Raw genomic sequence first — 9,736 nt, 5'->3', positions numbered from 1 at the left:
CCTTCCTATATTCTTCTCCATCCTTCCTTCCTATCTTCTCCTTCTCATCCCTCCTCTCCTCCTCCTTCTTCATCCTTCCTTCTTGTCTTCTTCTCCATCCTTCCTTCCTATCTTCTTCTTCACCTCCTTCTCCATCCTTCCTTCCTATCTTCTTCTCCATCCTTCCTTCCTATCTTCTTCTTCACCTCCTTCTCCATCCTTCCTTCCTATCTTCTTCTCCATCCTTCCTTCCTATCTTCTTCTTCACCTTCTTCTCCTTCCTCCTCCTTCTCCATCCTTCCTTCCTATATTCTCCTCCTCCTTCTCCATCCTTCCTTCCTATCTCCTCCTCTCTGTGTGTAACTCTGAGTGACGTTGTGTATGAAACTCTCTGTGGTTTTTATTTCAGGAGCCTTTCAGACTCTTGTGTGCTCTGTAATTATCTCTATCAGCGTTTATACTTTAGTTCTGGTTGTAAAAGAGACTTTCAGCTTTCAACCCGCCCACGCTCCATGATGTGTTCACAGGAAACCAGACCTGCAGGTTTTAATATCGGTGATGTCATTAGCCTCGTTGTCCAGGAATTATGAGTAGGCCGGAGTTAAAGACAGCTTCAGGTGATGAAGACGAGTTTGAGTTTGTTTTTATATTTTTATAACATTTATTTCATTTTATTTTATTTATTTTAATGTTTATTTAACAGGGACGATACATACAACATTTCCACAAAGAATGAAAAATGCGATGCATACAAGACGTCTAGCTTCAGCTAATGTGCAGTCTTTGTCCCTGGTCAGGCTGAAGAAGGATAAAATATACTGAATACAATAAGTGCAATAATACGAATACAGTGAATAGATATCATGAATAAATAAACACAGCTACAAAATTTAGATTAAGAAATTTACAAATTAAATACATTAAACATTAGTAAAATGCTGTATTGACAGTGACTTGAGAGAAGTTAATGTTCACATCTCTGCTTTCTGCATTTCTTAAGCCACTGTTTAGCTCTAGCACTAAACATCTTTAATTCTGTTTGGGATTTGATTTCTGGTGGTAAAGAATTCCATAGGTGTGTATCTATGCAGCACTGAGAGGGAGGATTGACCGAATGTTGTCCTGCATCTTCGAATTTTACAGTTTTGCTTGCTCATGCTCCTTGTCATTGTCCCACAATTGTCTGATTTAGTAAAAATCTGTGACATCGCTTGCATTTGCATATATATATTTTATTACCAGACTCTGTGCAGTCAGGGCTTGTTGTGGTTTGTATTTTAGCTCTGATTGGATCTTGACAGCTGCATGCAGGAAGGTTGAAGTCGTTTATTTTCCCGTGACCAGGCCACTACAACTACAGCTGCTGTCGTCGTGTTCGGGTGTCACAACGATGTCACCTGAAAAACACAAAGCAGCAGACTGCAAAAACAAAAGGTTTAACTGACTGAAACATTTCCTGTGTCCCGAAGCAACTTTCTTTCTCAATGTGAACCGAGTGTTTGCAGTTTTCCCGGGTTTGTTTTTCCAAGAATCACAGGAGGAGATGAATCCGTCCCCCCGACAACAGAAAAACAGGACTTGGATGTAAATGGCGACCCATCTGTTGGTGCTTGTAAAAGTCTTTGGATTAGAAAAAGCCGTTAAAGACAAGGTTGCCAGTCCCACGCGGCTCCATCGCACTTTTCCAGCGTGTTTCTTAATCATTGTTAATCACCCGGATTTGTCTCCCATCAAGTAAGTCCTTGTGAGCCGCGAGAAGGACGGCATCGCTAATGAAGCGAGAGAGAGGGAGGAGGAGGAGGAGGAGGAAGAGGAGGAGGATGAGAGGACAAGAGGGGAAAGAGAGGAACAAGAGAAGAAACACCGAAGGAAGAGGAAACAAAAAAATCAAAACAACATGAAAACATAGAAATGAAAAACATGACAGTGTGTTCAACTTCAGCAGAGCGAAGAGACAGAAAATGAGACAAGAAATAAGAGGAGGAGGAGGAGGAGGAGGAGGAAGACACCATGAAGAATCAGAAGTGACGTCTTTCTCGGTGCCGGCAAAGAGAAACATATTAATGTGTAAAAGGTTGAGTTTGCACTTACTTTCGTTCGTACGCAGGGACTGGGAGTCGTATTTAAAGAGGCTTGAAGGATTTGCAGCTGCTCACACACTCCACCGACTACTACGTTTATATATTCACAGTGTATGAGAATGGTTTTATTCCCTGTGGCAAGAAAAAGAAAACTCTGCAGCAGCAGTTTGTCTTCCTCCAGGTCACATTATTAGACATATTTAGTTTTATCTTGCAGTCAGAAACAGCACTAAAGGTGACCACAGTCCAGACGGATCAGATCTCTGAAGGTGGAACAAGCTACAGACTCTTATCGGAGCTGCAGAGGTCTGATTATCTCCTGCTCTGCACCTCTGTATCTCATCTTCTTGAACTTGCTGCTGTTTAATCTCCATATTTTTACTCTTCTGCTGGTAGAAAAACCATCTCAGTGTAGTTTTACCTCTCAGGTTTCTCTCTGTTTTCTGAGCGATCCAATAAAAATAGAGCAGATTTCAGAATAAAACACTTAGAGAAACCAAATCCTGCAAGTTGTTGTTGATGGATGGTGGGTCCAGGTGGTGGTGAGGGGGCGGGGCTTAGTTGTGACATCACAAAGTGACAGGAAGTCCTGACGGCTGGTTTTAAGGCTCAGTTTCTGAATACAGGCTGTGTGCATTTCTCTGTGGACTGAGGCTTTGATACTTTCACAGTATTAATATAGAACCTAGAGCTGCTTTATAATCACACTACACATGGACATCTACCTTTATACTGTATGGAGCTTTAATACAAACATCTACCTTTATACTGTATGGAGCTTTAACACAAACATCTACCTTTATACTGTATGGAGCTTTAATACAAACATCTACCTTTATACTGTATGGAGCTTTAACACAAACATCTACCTTTATACTGTATGGAGCTTTAATACAAACATCTACCTTTATACTGTATGGAGCTTTAATACAAACATCTACCTTCTCCTGCTGCTGTGCTTTTTGCGTCATGTTGGATCAAAGTGTTTCTTTGTTAAATGAGTGAATTTAGAGACAAACAGAAGAGACAGAGTTTAGTAGAGAACCATGATGCTCTTGTGTTTGTCTGGTTTTCCACCTCTGGATGTCAGCGTGGAGAGAGAGAGAGAGAGAGATTCCTTTTATAAACCTTCTGCTCTCTGCTCTCATGAATATAAACTATAAGAGTTTTGTTTTGAGTTTCTCTCCTCAATAATCCTTCATGAGAGAAACAGTAGCGCAACAATAACAACCATAGAAACCACTGTGCTCAGTGGAGTGTGGATCTGCACCAAGGCCAGACACAACACACACACACACACACACCTCAACACAACTCTAATTCTAATCATTCACAGTAACTGATGTGGATCTTCCCATGACCCGGGTTCTGTTCGGACCGGTTCATTACTTTAATATTTAATCCTGCTGACAGACAAACAGACTCGGGTGGAAACACAGAAACTCCTCGGTTGTGGAGGTGATTGTTTTTTTGTATTTTTTTACATTTCTGGATCAGGACGGTCGTTAATAAGGGATAGTTTGTGGGAGTTGAGGCCGCTGCACAGAATAAAAACCACATGAAGTAGATGGATGGATGTAACACAGTGGGAAGTTTAAAGGGTTAATAGGGTTATAGTTCAACATTTTGGCAAATTGGCCAACGCTCATTGGGATTTCTTGGTTTCCCTCATCAAACTCATCAAATACACAATCCAACAACTCCACAACGCTCTGGTGGACAAGTTGTGGCCTGCACATTCACCACACTATGAGATAATAACACAACGTTACCACACAGAGTTGTTTTAGAGGGAAATACAGAGACTGATTGCCCAAAAACTGCCCCAAACGGGAGCAGAATTTCCCTCTAAAACAACTCTGTGTGGTAACGTTGTGTTATTATCTCATAGTGTGGTGAATGTGCAGGTCACAACTTGTCCACCAGAGCGTTGTGGAGTTGTTGGATTGTGTATTTGATGAGTTTGATGAGGGAAACGAAGAAATCCCATAATGAGCCTCCGTAGCGTACACTGCAAAAACTCAAAATCTTTCCAAAAATGTTTGTCTTATTTCTAGTCAAAATCAGCCGCGTCGCCAGACAGATTTCACTGGGGCACGTGCCCCAGTATTGATCTGCAGTGCCCCAGTAAAAATTTCACCAGTAAAAAATTCACTTCAGAGTTTTAAGTCTACATAGCATAGGCTACGGAATGCGCACATAACTACTTAATATGGTAATTTATTCACGTGTAGCGACTTCAGCTGATTTATACTTCTGCTCAACTTGAAGCCGCTGTCAGACTGAGAGAGAGAGAGAGAGAGAGAGAGAGGCGCTGTGAAGCAGCTGCGTGAGGCACGTAACGTTAGCCGACAACCATAGTGTGAATTACAGGGGGGTTTGGGGGGGATTTGACCCCCTCCCACCCCCTCAATTACGACTTCGACCCCCCTAAAAGAGGTACAAATAACAGATGGGGGGGTTGAAACATTTATCTTTCTTATTAGTAATCATAAATACTACAATACCGACACCCCTAGTGGACTAAACCATTTCATTGCCTGAGCCTGACTGGCTCACATCCAAGTCGGCGCCTGCATTTAAAAAAAAAAGAAAGAAAAAAAAAAAGACTTCACGCTATCTCATGGAGCGCTGTAAATTAATGTAAGTAGCTACCAAGCTATTTAATACACTTACTTACTTACTAACTTTCAGAGTTTCAGAATTATATTGTGTCAGGTGTATGCCTCCTACCTTTTTTTTTTCTTTTTTGCTAGGAACACCTGGCCCTGCTCGTCCCTCTCTGGCGTCTTCATGTTGATTTTCATATTGCTGCTTCCTCTGACTCTTTAACGTCACTATTCCTTATCACGCCACCTGTCAGTCCGTTTGATTTTTCTTATTAGAAATCGATCCATTTTGTGCCCTGTGCAGTCACCCTGGTTAGCGGAGCTATCCTAACCTGCAAGCTGCACTGCGCTGAGGTTGTAAACAAAGCCGCATGCTGCGTTGCCAGGTTTGACATTTTCCCCCTTTTGGAAACAACATAATTGAAGTGAATGAGTTGAGTTGATTGAGTTTAATGCATGGTTTAATGTAGATGTTAGCCTGTTTGTAGTGCAGTGTTGGGCTATTTGTAGCCTATATGTAGCACAAAAAAAATAATAGAAATTGGTGTAGATAGAGTCCTATCTTATCCTTAGTTCCAATATTGGGACCAGTACAGGATGTGAATCTGTCTGGATTAGAGCATGGTAACACATCTGCCGTCATGTAGATAGTGTGTTTGGTTCTAGTTCAGCATTTTGTGGCTCTGTGTTTGAACAGAAATGAGGGTGTGTGGGGGTCTCACTTGCTGGCAGTTTAGATCTAGAATATTTCGTTGGTGACTGCAAAAGTTGTTGGTGTGGTACATTATGTGCCACATGGACTGTAAAATTGTGTAAAATTTGGTTTATCATCATCTACAGACTATAGACATCCATAGTTTAAAGCACTATTTATGTTTTTTTTATTATAAGTAGCCTAAGTGCTAAAAATGTTTTTGCTCGTGCACTTTGCGCGCTCGCATGAATTCTTTGTGCCCCAGGTGTGCCCCAGTACAGTATTAAGTCTAGTGACGCCCCTGGTCAAAATGTCTCATTTCTAGTCAAAACAATCTCATTATACTTAAAACAAGACTCATCACATTAAAAGTAGCTTGTTTTTAGACACTTTTTACTTCCTTCAAGCAGATTTTCACTTGAAATAAGTAGAAAAATCTGATAGTGGAGCAAGTTTTTCTTTCTTATTACAAGCATAAAAAACATGCTTTCACTGGCAGATTTTTCTACTTCTTTCAAGTGAAAATTAGTTTGAAACAAGTGAAAATGATCTAAAAACAAGTTCATTTTTAGGTGATGAGTCTTATAGAGTTTAGTTTTGACTAGAAATGAGACATTTTTACAAGAAATAAGACAAATATTCCTGGAAAGATTTTGAGTTTTTGCAGTGTTGCTCTGAGCAGCTCACGGCTCTGCTCCACCGTTCTAAAAACAGCTTGCACCAACAATTAAAGGTAACGAACCTACTGCTATGACTATAGCGATTATGACGATGGGCCAACTTGCCAAAATGTTGAACCATCCCTTTAACTTGAAAGCAGAAATCTGAGAGTTTTTAGTTTCCTCTCCTCCGTCTGCTGCCGTAAAGTTTTGTCGTAATCGAGGAGAAAACAGGACGAGAGGTCAGAGATTGAGAAAAAAAACAAAAAAAACAGTCGTAGTCGTGGTCCTGTAATTGATCTCACCTGCTGCTCCTCTCCATCGCTGTAATCGGAGCACTTAGTGTAAAACGCTGCGGCTGATGTCTAATTGCCTGGAAGGAGGAGGAGGAGGTGGACGTCGTGGAGGATACTTGACAGACATTAGCTCTGATTGGAGATCGCCACCGGTGACGGCGCCTTTGGCTGCTCGGGGTCGGGTCAACGCTCTTCTTTCCTACACCACTCTGAGATTACAGAGGTGACATCACCGGCCGATAAGACGCACTCAGAAAGGAGAGGAGAGGAGAGGAGAGGAGAGGAGAGGGTTTGACTTTATTCACACAGACAGGTGACTTAGAGGAGGAAACAACCGGAGAACAACTTTAAATCTGACGTTTCCCCTCACCGATGAGTTTCACAGCTGAATATTGGATCTTTTCCACCAGCACCACCACTCGTAACGAGAAATATAGCCAAGAAATAAGGATTGATTGTGTAGAAATACCAGAGAACGACTTTAAATCTGACATCTTCCCTCACAGACCAATCAACAGCAAATAACCTGATGAGTTTTACAGCTGAATATTGGACCTTTTCCACCAGCACCAATTGACTATACTTTTTTTTTTTAATCTTCCAATAGGGACAGTACCTCAATTCAGTTCAATTCAAGTTTATTTGTCACATATAATTATCAGTGAAATTGCATAAAAAGATAACCTTTCAATTTACAGGCAGCTAAATAGACCAGAAAATAGAAATAGCCAAGAAACAACAACTAATTGCATAGTAATGTCTAGAAATAGCCTAGAAATAACGGTCAATTTCATAGTAACAAGAAATAATGATTGATGGTGTAGAAATACCAGAGAACAACTTTAAATCTTCCCTCACAGACAAGTGAAATTGCATGAAAATGTAACCCTTTAATTTAAAGTCCCACTCCCGCGACCCTTTTCGGCCATTTTAAAACCAGCTCATTAGCCATGCACATTAGCAATGCACCTCTGGGGGGTGGGCGGAGACTGCGCTGCTCTGCACCCGCCCAGCCACCTCCTCGCACCCCACCCCCCCGCTTGCTGACAGCTGGACATTGTACAATTACAGATTCAGCGCGTTTAACGTAAAACTCCACACTGGGATTCGATCCCAGACTGGAACATAGTCCTTGCTCACAGTGCAAGCTGCTCTACCAGGTGAGCTATACCTATTATACCTAGACAGCTACACCGAGCTGTGAAGGCTTTCACCTCTGAGCCAGATGCAGAGCGGGGCGGGAGCTTGTAGCACTAGTGCCCTCCCCTGGAGCTGTGACACGTCAACTCCAGTCTTCCTGAAACTGCCAGTTTGCGTCCGCCATTGGTTCACAGCAGTTTGAAGGCAGAAAAACTCAGAAATGCAATTTTGCACTTCCTTCTCTGCTGATAAGTGCTCTAACACAAGAAAAATGCCACAGGAACATGTGAAAAGCTCAAAAAACACGATTTTCATCTTTAAAGGCCGCTGATTACGTGATAATGTCAAGAAATAACAACTAATTGCATAGAAATAGCCTAGAAATAACAGTCAATTTCATAGTAACAAGAAATATAGCCAAGAAATAATGATTGATGGTGTAGAAATACCAGAGAACAACTTTAAATCTGACATCTTCCCTCACAGACCAATCAATAGCAAATAACCTGATGAGTTTCACAGCTGAATCTTGGACCTTTTCCACCACCACCACTCCACTCTACTGTTTTGTTTTTTTTAATCTTCCAATAGTGACAGTACCTCAATTCAATTCAATTCAAGTTCATTTGTCACAAAATTACGAGTGAAATTGCATAAAAAGGTAACCCTTTAATTTACAGGCCGCTGATTACGTGATAATGTCAAGAAATAGCCAAGAAATAACGACTAATTGTGCAGTAATGTCTAGAAATAGCCTAGAAATAACAGTCAATTTCATAGTAACAAGAAATATAGCCAAGAAATGATGATTGGTTGTGTAGAAATACCAGAGAACAACTTTAAATCTGACATCTTCCCTCACAGCAATTAACCTGATGAGTTTGACAGCTGAATATCGGGCCTTTTCCACCAGCACCACTCCACTCAATTCAAGTCACATATAATTACCAGTAATTACAGTGAAATTCTTGGTCATTGCATAAAAAGGTAACCCTTTAATTTATAGGCCGCTAATTACGTGATAGTAGCTAATGTCTAGAAATAGGCTAGAAATAACGGTCAATTCCATAATGTCGAGAAATATCGCCAGAAAATAACGATTGACTGTGTAGAAATAGCCCAGAAATAATTTATTGTAAATGACAATTGCAAGGACTTGGTGGAGAAAAAGTGATTTCTAGGCTATTTCTAGACATTATCACGTAATCAGCGGCCTGTAATTTCAAGGGTTACCCATAAAAATACAAAAATATAGCCTAAAAGCAACAGAATTGAGGTAGTAGAAAGTTTAAATAAACTAGGTGCAAATAGATAAAGCAATAAAAAGAGAATCATAATTAATGGCAGCCAGTGTATTCAATAAATTATTATCATTCATAGTGATACCTGAGTGATCCATTGACGATGATGAGAGGATCCAAACAAAACGGAGCGACCGTAGCCGCCGCTGAAAACCCAGAGGACTCTTCAACGTTCAGTAAACACTCAAATCTGATGGGAAAACGGTGAAGTGCTCCTTTAAACTCTGGTGCTTTTATTGTGGAAATATTCTCAACAAGGACCGACGCAGATTCAATCAGCAATGACCTCACAAATGTTTGACCGACTCTGGACTGCGTGGACGGACGAAGGACAGAGGACGAAGGACGAAGGACGAAGGACGACCTTGTTTCCTTGTTTCCTTGTTTCCTCATCAAAGTGAAAAACCTCCAGTGAGAGATGAACAACAGCCTCGTGATAATAACAAGTCGGTCGATGCTGAAGCTGCTCAACACCAAACTGCAGCTCCACTAAACCTGCTGCAGATGAGATGAAACACAGAGAACAAACTACTTCTTGGTTTCCATCAGTAATTTCTCTCTAAACTCTAAAACATTCATCAGACTTTGTGTGAGTTTGGCGTATTGTGGCTCGTAGCTTAATACGGAAAATATATGCCTATGTTTATTTTGGAGGTAAATGAAGAGGAGAGGAGACGCTGCAGATGAGTGCACATATAATGTTATGGCCTGATAACAGTTAAATGTTATTTCCGTCACATACGAGGAACACAATTTCACACAATACAACCGTATTTCATACAGGCTACTGCAATAATACACAAAAAAATACATTAAAACATCAACAAATAACTTAATTTTTTAAAATTCTAACTGTTTAAGACGAGGGCCGCCATGTTTTGATGTTTGACGTCAAGTCGGAAAGTCGGAGCTCTGATATGATACCCGAGTTTCCGAGTTCAACACCGTTCATTTTTTAGGGAGGGAAAGTTTATCTC

General features: G+C 40.8%; 1 protein-coding gene across 1 annotated transcript in view; it reads left to right on the top strand.

Annotated features, from left to right (window-relative positions):
• The window catches only part of grid1b (glutamate receptor, ionotropic, delta 1b), a 691,238-nt gene that overhangs the window by 462,590 nt on the left and 218,912 nt on the right, over window positions 1-9,736 (top strand).

The sequence above is a fragment of the Trachurus japonicus genome, chromosome 19 (genome assembly GCF_045865225.1).
Source record: "Trachurus japonicus isolate A0001 chromosome 19, Traja_1.0".
Classification (NCBI taxonomy): domain Eukaryota; kingdom Metazoa; phylum Chordata; class Actinopteri; order Carangiformes; family Carangidae; genus Trachurus; species Trachurus japonicus.
The sequence above is the reverse complement of the archived record's forward strand: the minus strand, read 5'-3'. Positions and strand labels throughout refer to the sequence as shown.